Below are 9,197 nucleotides of genomic sequence, written 5' to 3' on the forward strand. Positions count from 1 at the left end.
GAGGATTCATCGCCATCGCCATCCACGCGCTCACCCTACTGCCTGGCCCTCTCCTTTGGATTCCCCATCCTCCCCCAAAGAGCCATCAGGAAACACAGTGCACAGGTCCCCGCCAGCCACCGCCACTTGCCGGGAGGGGGTGGGTGGGCAGGAGGTCCACAGGCCTGGCTGCAGGCCCCAGGGGTGCAGCATGCGCACTGTCGCTGGGGAAGAGGAGGGCTGCTCGGCCCCTCCACCCTAACTCCTCCACAGCCGCCCTACCGGGAAGGAGGAAAGGAAGGCGGAGGCCTGGGTGGCCGGTTGTGCGCTTGGAACTCGCGCGCGCTCGCGTGTGTGTATGTGCTTGCGCGCGCACTCTCGCCCGGAAAGGGTGTCCCGTGTTTACGAGAGGCAGGGTGGGTGGGAGCAACCCAGAACCAGCCGTCCTCAGAGGGAATGACTGGCTGGCCTCTCCAGCCACCGCCCACCCGCCACCCCCCCTCCGCCCCATCCCTCTGCCCCCCCTCCCCCGCCACGGGGCTCCATGCCCAGGACTGGCGTTCAAGAGGAGGGGAGCCAGGAGCTGCGGGCTGGGCTATGACATCGGTCCAGTTCTGCTGGAGGAGCCCAGGGATCCGTGTGGCCCAGCTACCCCCACAAGCGTCTGTTTAGCTCCGCCTTCCAGGACCACTGACACTTGGTGATAAGGGGTTCCTCTATAATCGGCTGTCCCCAGCCCCCAGCCGCCTCCGCTGGTCGTGACCACCGGATGCTCTGCGGCAAGGTGGGGCATGGGGCCTTTGCACTGCCTTCTCTGACCCCTTCTCCAGCACCAGCGGCGAGCCACAACAACGTGCTTCTGTATGAAGCCCCAAAACTTTCTTTTGGAAAACAAGGGCCAGATGTTGGGCCTTCTCGGATCTTCCCATAACTTCTTCCTTTGGAAGGTAGGGGTTCAGGCAGTCCCCCTTGAAACATCCCCCAAAAGGGCTTGCCTTCACTACACAACACTGGACAACAAGCAGCACAGCTCTGCCTTCCCAGCTCAGGACCCTTCCTGCCCTATCCTACGCTGTGCTGCTTTAGGCCAGTTGCTGAACAGTTCTGAGCTTCCATGATGAGACCTCATCTGTAAAAGGAGGCCAACAACAGTTTCTAATTCATAGGGTTGTCTTGAGGATAATAGAAGTTAATATGCAAAACACCTAGAGCGCTGCTACAATGTGTGTGTTGCTATGATTTGGTACTCTCCTACCTTTGGTTAGGGAGAGGGTAGAAAAAAAACAGCCGGTTCAAGTTCCCAAAGGCCGTATGGAGGCAGGGGTTGGGGCAGGGAGGAAAAGAACACTAGTACCCACCAAAAATGGCCAGAAGGCAAAATGGACTCCAGCTGTCTGAACTACACTTTGCCTTAAAGGCGTGTGTGTGTGTGTGTGTGTGTGTGTGTTAGAGATGTAGGGAGGAAGGCGTGCTTTAATGGTGCTCAGTTAGACTGGATTAATGGGAAGCTTCTGCCAGGGCTCAGGCACCATTACCCACCACCCTCTCCCTGAGGCCTTGGGTAAACAGCACTTGGGGAGAGAGGACCTCCAGTAGACTCTCCCAAGCCACCCTTTTTTGATGGCTCAAAGCCACCTCCTATAAATCAGCTCTTGGAGGTCCGCTCTCTGAAGCACTTTAGCCAGAGTTTAACGCTGCTCTAGGTCTGGAATGTGGCAGGCCTTGTTCCTGGGCCTGATTTTAGGGATACATAGGTGCACTACTCTTTATGTCGATAGAACTGGCCAGATTTCGAATTTCAAGAAGCTTCACATTCCCTTTGAAACAGGGTCTCCTGTTGATGGGGAAGAGCTGGGGCAAAGAAAGGTCTGAGGAGGTCTTAGCGCCTCTCACTCCGGGGCTTGGCCTCTCCCGGGTCACCCATAATTCATTAAGTGGGACAGCCTTTTCCTTCTCAGAGACAACGCAAATGGCCTTTCCCTGACGCGGCTGCAGGCATTCGCCTCGACACTGAAATGTGCTGGCGGTGCGCTCCCGCTCTGGGTTGATCCTTATCGGAACTGTGCGTGCCAAGCTGCCAGGCCCGCGGAAGACAAAGACGCGGCTGCCTCCGGGTTTGCTCCCGAAGCCTCAGGGTCACCTACGGGGCTTCTCCTTTACAGCTTCCGGGCCCCCAAGCCGCCGCCCGGGACACCGCCGGAGCCCGAAGTCAGAATTCCAGTTCTCGAGCGCCACCCGGAGAGTTGACATTACCCCTCTTTCGAGGCCGCGTGGTGCGCAAGCGAGAGACTGAAGGTGGTGGCAGCACAGGGCTGGCTGCGGGGGGTCGTCCCCACACCCTGCGGCACGTATGCAGGAAAAGAAAAAAGCCCGGGGGAGGGGTGGGGACGTGGGCTTTAAAAGCCAAAACCCAGGGAAATCTACTACTCGGTACAAACAATCCCAGACAGGAGTTTGCAAGGACTCAGCAGCCTCCAAATAGAAACTACAACTAAAATAAATCCCCTTTTAGAGTTATATTCAGAGTCCTCCAAGGTGGAATGCAAGGGAGACCGCGCCTTCTTAGGACACACACGGGTGGTGCCAGGAGACATCGTGGTCAGCCGAGCACCTTCTGCACACACGTTTAATACCAGGCAAAAATGTGAGGTTCTCATTCGAATCTGATTAACCAGTTCTCATAGTGCTTGTAACTGACTCAACGTACACTCGATTAAAAAAAAAAAAAATTCATCTTGCTTGAAAGATACACGGACGACCTGTATTTAGATAGGCTAAGTTCCCGCAGCTGTCTGACCACATTTGTCTAGTCTCTCTAAGAATCCACGTTTTCTAGCCCGGGAAGGGGCAGGCGGCCCTCCTGGCTCCCCCTTCGGCGGTTTCCTGGTGAGGCGCCCATCCTCCCCAAGCACCGGGAACGGAGGCGGCCGCATTAATACTCGCGGGCAGCCTGCTCTGACCTATACTGTCATTTTTTCCATCGGTCAGAATCGGGCTTTGGTGGTGGTGGGGGGGAACGGTGGGTTCTCCTCCGAGGGACTCTGCACGGATGATTGGGTTTTCCCCGGCGAACTTAACACGGAGGCGAAAGGGGCAGATGGAAACCAGGCCTCCGCTGGCCGGGCGCGCGTAAGCGCCGCACTCCGCAGCTCGACGCAAAGCCAGGGCTGGATTTTCGAGGCCCGGGCCCGGCGGCCTCCCCGCGCCGGCGCGATCCTCTCTCCCTCGGGCTGAGCAAACGTGCTCGCCTAATTCCGCCCTGGAGACAGCAGCTGTGCGGCGAGAGCAGGGGAGGGCGGGGTGGGGGGGGGGCAGCAACTTTTCCAACAGAAAGTGTATGCGCACAGGAGAGGTGAAGGCCCACCCCGATTCTGTGCACGTACCGACACAGCATCTAATCAGTGTCACTGCCAGGAATACGCTTCCGCGGCGGGCGACACCCCCGCCCCCGCCAACCTGCAGGAGGGAGGGGGGAATGCAAATGGCGTCTCACGTCGTCCCAGACTCTGCACGGCTCCCGCTGCCCCGCGACCCAGAGCAGACGTCGCAGCGGGCCAAGCGCCGCCACTCTGGGGACGCGAACACACTGGCGGCCGGCGCCCCTTTCCTGTGTTCCGGTCTCGGGAAAAGGAACTAGCACTGCTCCCCGTTCCGAGGCCATTCCCCCTGCCCCCACGTCCGGAAAAGCCGCCCTTCTGTAGGGTGGGTGAGGGGACGCGGGAAACTTTGCGAGACAATTGTTCTGCGCCTTCCTCGCGTGGCGCGGGAGAGGAACGTGGGTGGGTTTCCCGTCCGAGGCCTGCCCACACTCCCCCGCTCTTCCAGGTCTCGGACCTGAACCTTGTGGGCTACGGCGGTGGTGGGAGAGGTACATTTCAGGCCAGCGGGTGGGGGGAGGACACCAAAGTCAGGCGTCTTCACAGGGTCTGGCGGGCGGCCAAGTTTGTGTCCTTTCCCTCCCACGCTGGAGTAGCGCGCGCCGCTTTCGGAAAGCGTGAGACTCCTCACCCCTTGGCCACGAGGCCACTCCAGTCTTCAAGGTGGGGCCGATGGTTTCTCTACAGCACCCTCTCCCGTTCTGCGGCCGCCGCAGGGCTCGCACGCCCCCGGGGAGTCCCCAAAGAGCCGCCAGAGACGGCCCGCGCCTTCGCTCGCCGGCTCTTCCGGGGGAGGGGGAAGACGTGTGTGTCGTGTGCACCCCGGCCCCGGCTCACCACCCTCCGCGGAGCCACCTCGGCAGCCCTCCCGGGCCACGGCCTCAGCCGATCCCTGCCCGGAGTAGCCCAGCGGGATGCAGCCGCCTCCACGCGGAATGGGGCGCCCCTGGGACGCAGGCAGGGATGGCGGTTCCGGTCGTTCCGGGATTTGCGTGCAAGAAGAAAACAAGGCCGGCGACTACGAGAGTGGCGCCTCCATTCTCGGGGTTCAGACGCCCGCGCGCTCTCCGCGCGGGTCCGGTTATGGCCACTCCGGCCTCGGGGACCCGCTTCCGCCCCCCCGCCCCTCCCCCCCAGCAATTCCTCGTCCCGCCTGTGCCGCACCGCGCAGAGCTCCCAGCCAGCACCCCGGCTCCCACACCAGCTCCCCCCGCACACCCCCCCAACCTCCCCGTAACTCGCGCGCCTGCCTCGCCCCGGGCTCCGGGCGTCGCTCGCTCTCAGCGCCCGGAGCACGCCGGTTCTACCCTCGGCTGCGAAAACCACCACCCCCGCCCGGCCGGGCCCTTGTCCCAGCCTGGCTCCCCCGCCAGCTGCGCCGCCACCGCCGCACGTGACCCGCCCCCGTCGCGGCTTCCGCTGAGCTGCCTGTTCCGGAGCACAAACAATTTCTGCTCTGATGCGGGGTCTCTCGGGCCCTGGCGTCCTCTCCTCCCTGCCCCCCCTTCCGGGTACGAGAACTCAAAACAACTCGCTGACCTTCGGGCCGACCAGCTCCGGCTTCCACCGACTCCGGCATTCCGTGCAAACCCAGCAGCGGCGGCTTCTAAGATTTCACTCCGCGCTGGGCTGGGGGGAGGGGGTGGTTTCTCCAGGAGGGGGTGTCTCAGATCGAAAGAGCCACTTTACGCTCCTTCCTCTCCTCCGAAGTGAGTTTTTAGACTATCCGGAGGCCCTGGGGAAACGCTTGCAACCGCGCGCTAAGAAAGCACCCCCTCCCTCCCGACCAGGCATATGCCGCCTTGACTAGTGTCTGACCCGATTTCCAGGGTCACAGCCCGGCGGCAGAGGGCCTGGCCAGCCTCAGAAATACCACCCAGCGGTGGGCTGTGGCACCGAGCAGAGCTGGGGTGGGGTGGAGAGAGTGTGTTAAATAATTAATAGTAGCTCCCACTTCCGCTTTGCGCTATTTCTGAAGTCTTCCAACTTTACAGATCAAGAAACTGAGGCATGGGGCGCCCGGGTGGCTCGGTTGTTGGGCGTCTGCCTTGGGCTCAGGTTGTGATTCCAGGGTCCTGGGACAGAACTTCTCGTTGAGCCCCACGTTGAGCACTGATCCGGCTCCCTGCTGGGCTGGAGGCCTGCTTCTCCCTCTCCTACTCCTCCTGCTTCTGTTCCCTCTCTTGCTGTGTCTCTGTCAAATAAAGAAAAGAAATTGAGGCATAGAGAACACTCAGTTACATAACTAGCTCAGGGTCACCCAGTGTAGTTAAATGACTTAGTGAGAATTTGAACCCAGGACACTCCAGCCCAGGGTGGTTAAACATTCTGTTATGGTGCTCGCCTTGGAATCAAAAGTACAGACCCGTGTGTTTGTAGTGTTCTCTTGAGGGCTCTCTTTCTCTCACTAGGCACAGTGGTTGGCACACAGTAGGCATCAAATTCTGGTGGAATGAATGGGGGCCTGAACGAGTAACTGACAGAACCGGTGATGGCAAGTGATTTTGGAGAAAGCAGCCTCAACTCTTGATCCTTCTAAGATGATGGTCCTACCTCAATAAAACCTCTGTTTTTGGAGTGTTTGCAGGTAACAGGAAACTCTTATTCAAAAATATACTAACCTTCCTCCTCTCCCTCCCAGCCAATCAGCTTGGCAGCATTTGAACTTGCTGGGGCACATACCCAAAGCGGCTTTTACTGGGTGTTAGCCCTTTCTTTCCCAACGCTATTCTTTCTCTGGAGGCTTCTGCTTAGGGTCAGGGAGGCTGGAACTGAGTTTGAGATGATTCGAAACATATAGCAAGAAGGAAGGAGTGTATGTCCCCCCAGACATGGCCCATTGGCTTCTCTTCCACAGGCAGGCCGTGGGGAGGGGGTGGGGAAGCATGGTTTACAGCTCAGTGGTTCTTTTTTTAAATTCACGGACCACATCAGGACCACCACCATCCTGCAGCCAGCTTCTGTCACAGCCCTCACCAGCTGTGAGGCCACATCTGTCCAAATATGAGGCTGTCTACCTTAGCCAATAGCTCTGAGATGCTGATCAGTAGGACCATATCTGCCGTTTGGAGAGCTGCCACTGACTCTCTGTGCTGTCCCCCTCCTTCCGGTGGCCCCTGAGAGAGGATGTGATTAAAAAAAAAAAATTCCTCTATTTAGAGAATCCGATAGAATGTACTTTTATACCATATTGTTAGTTTTCCCCTCCTCATTTTCTGAACCTACCCAGTTGTCCCTTCTGTGTCACTAATTGGGCAATCTGAAGTGAGGACAAATTTCACTTCCGGTTACCTGAAAACAAACTTTCTCCTTTCCAGTTTGATTCCTCCAACATCTGTTGCATATGCCTCTGTGGTGGAAGTCACTACATTAGGCAGAACATGGAGGAGGAAAGCGCCTGGTCTCTGTTTCTGATTATTGATATAGTCTGTTCTCGCCCCCCCCCCCCCCGCCTTTCCTCCCTCCCTCCCGCCCACCCTTTCTGACAGTTGTCTATTTTGGCTCACGTTCCTAAGATTATTAACCAAGAAATGAAAACGTTTATTTTCTCTCGAAGTAACAACCCAGTCTTGAGTGTAAGACTGGGGTTTCAGCGACCTCTTTTACAATCTGGTCTGGAATGACCAGCAGGACCCTGTGACCTCGGCGTGGCCAGCCCAGGTTGGAAGCTTCAGATGATTTCCAAAGAGGCCACAGGCCTCCATCCCACGTGGCCCGATTGTAGCTGAGAACAGTCTTGCTGAAACTCACTTACCCCTTGTGCCGGGGGATGGGTGACAAGTGATGTTGAACGGGAGGTTCAGGATGCTAATTTGATTTATTATCTGTGTACAGCCTGGGGAGGAGAAAAGGCTCATAAAAGTGTTCTAGGCTGGTCATTCTGAATGTGAGCATTTATTTCTCTGCAAAGCTCCCGAATGTCCCTGCAGGAAGTCTCCGGCCCAGCAACCCGACTGCACAGACAAAAGTCTCCCCTTTACACAGGGCTGCCCTCATTGTTTCCAACAGCTTTGTGCTTTCCCTGGGGGAAGACGAGAGTCACAGAGCAAGTTTTCTTCCTCTTTTCTCACGCTGCAGAGGAAGTGATGTTGTGGAAACAGTCGCTTCAGCTGGGTCTGCAAACCGCATCGTCGGAGTCGGCGTTGGGAATAACACAAAGCTGGGTGGCATTCCTAGGACTTGTCTACCCCAGGGCTCCAGGCAACCTGACCTGGGTCTAAGCATGGGGATGACGGGCAATCGCAGGTGGCAGGAAGCAAGAGAAGCAATGCTGGAGAATCATTTCTTCCCCGGGGCGCGGATGCTCCTGACTCCTTGAGCCTGCTTCCTCTGGGAGCGCTGTTCATTTACTCTCTCCGTTCATGTATTGGACCACATTTCGGGATCACCCACTCTGTGCCGGGCATCCTGCCAGGTCTGCGTATCCAAAGGTAAGCCCTGCTCTCGCAGAGCTTACATTCTACTTTGCTTGGCACACAAAAGGTGCAGGATATGGTCCCCACCATCAAATCGTGTGGGTCCTCCACCCATAACATCTATCCTGCGCTGACTCACCGGACTGCCTTCATTCAGATCCTCTAGGACTCTTTGCCAGGCAACTGAACGCACCCTCCCCCAAACTCCCCTGATCGTGAAACTCACGGCTTTAAAATCCTTCAAGCAGCAAGAAGGGGAGGGACAAGGGGCACAAGGGACGCCCCCTTCCATTTGAGTCAGCCTCCTTTATAAAAAGATTTCTCAGAAGTCTCACCCAGTGATTTCTACGTCTGTCTCATTGACCCCCCTCTTGCTGCAAGGGAGGCTGAGAAGTGTTACCTTCTAGCTTGGGTGCCTTGGCGCCTCCCATTACTAAAGGAGGAGGAGGCACAGCCCACTGGGGTGGGAACAGGCCTCCTCTGCTCATCTATGCATAGAGAGTATGTGGCAGATAGTAGGAAAACACTTGGTGGGTGGTAGGAGAGGGTTCAGGAGGGACCACTGGGTCCCTGTTCTTGGCTCGCATCTCAGTTCTCTGGGAAGTGGCCCATCATCTCCTCCTTGCTATGGGGTCACTGGCAGGCTCCTTGTTTGCTATAGCTCCAGGGGGAGCCTGACCCTGGCCGAGACCCTTCTGTTCTTTTCGCTGGGAAGGGCAGATCAGGAGAGAAAGCCGGGTCCAGCAGGTCAGGGCTGGCTCCAAGGTGTGTGACCACTGCAATCACGCCACCCCCTGGTCAGAAGGGCCCCACGCTCAGGGTTCAATGCTCTGCAGTTGTTGACCTTGACCTTTTGAAGACTATGATCTCTAATTCATGTTTGGTAGGTGAAGCCGAATGGGGCGGTGGAGCATGAACCAGGGGCATGGAGACTTGGGTCCTATAGGGCCTCACCTCCCGGTTTACCTCCTTGAGATGGGTTCTCAGATGCCTGCTCCCCAACACCCAGTGCCTCCAGCTCCCCCACCCCACGGCCTTCCACCCTCTCTGCCTCTGGTAGGGACCTGGGTGCTAATGTGGGGGTGGGGCAAGGGGGCAGCCTTCCCTGCCTGGGCTGGGAGGGCCACAGCACGGTTGACTGGCAACTTGGCAGAGTCCTCCCACCTACCCACCGTGGATCCAGGCACAGAGTGTGTCCCAGTGTGGTGGCTGTGATCTCTTGGAAGCTACGACCTGCCATAGGTGGAGGTGGTAACCACTTGGGAAAAAGAGATTGACTACCCTGCCCATAACTGGGGCCCTGCATTTTAATTTTGTTCTGGGCTTTGCAAATTCTGTGGTCAGCCCTGCCTGACCGTGGGGCCGTGGTGTTCTGGCCTATGTATGCCAGGCCGGGGAAAGCCAGTCTGCAGAAAGGCAGAGAATA

The 9,197-nt window shown here is 57.6% G+C and overlaps 1 protein-coding gene across 1 annotated transcript in view; it reads right to left on the reverse strand.

Moving 5' to 3' along the window:
• The window catches only part of BCOR (BCL6 corepressor), a 122,311-nt gene extending 117,396 nt beyond the window's left edge, over positions 1-4,915 (reverse strand). Inside the window, exon 1 of the mRNA XM_059156583.1 lies at positions 4,896-4,915. The gene's annotated coding sequence lies outside the window, so the exon portion shown is untranslated. The remainder of the gene's footprint in view (positions 1-4,895) is intronic.
• Between the last annotated feature and the right edge of the window lie 4,282 nt (positions 4,916-9,197).

Source organism: Mustela lutreola, chromosome X, assembly GCF_030435805.1.
Source record: "Mustela lutreola isolate mMusLut2 chromosome X, mMusLut2.pri, whole genome shotgun sequence".
NCBI lineage: Eukaryota > Metazoa > Chordata > Mammalia > Carnivora > Mustelidae > Mustela > Mustela lutreola.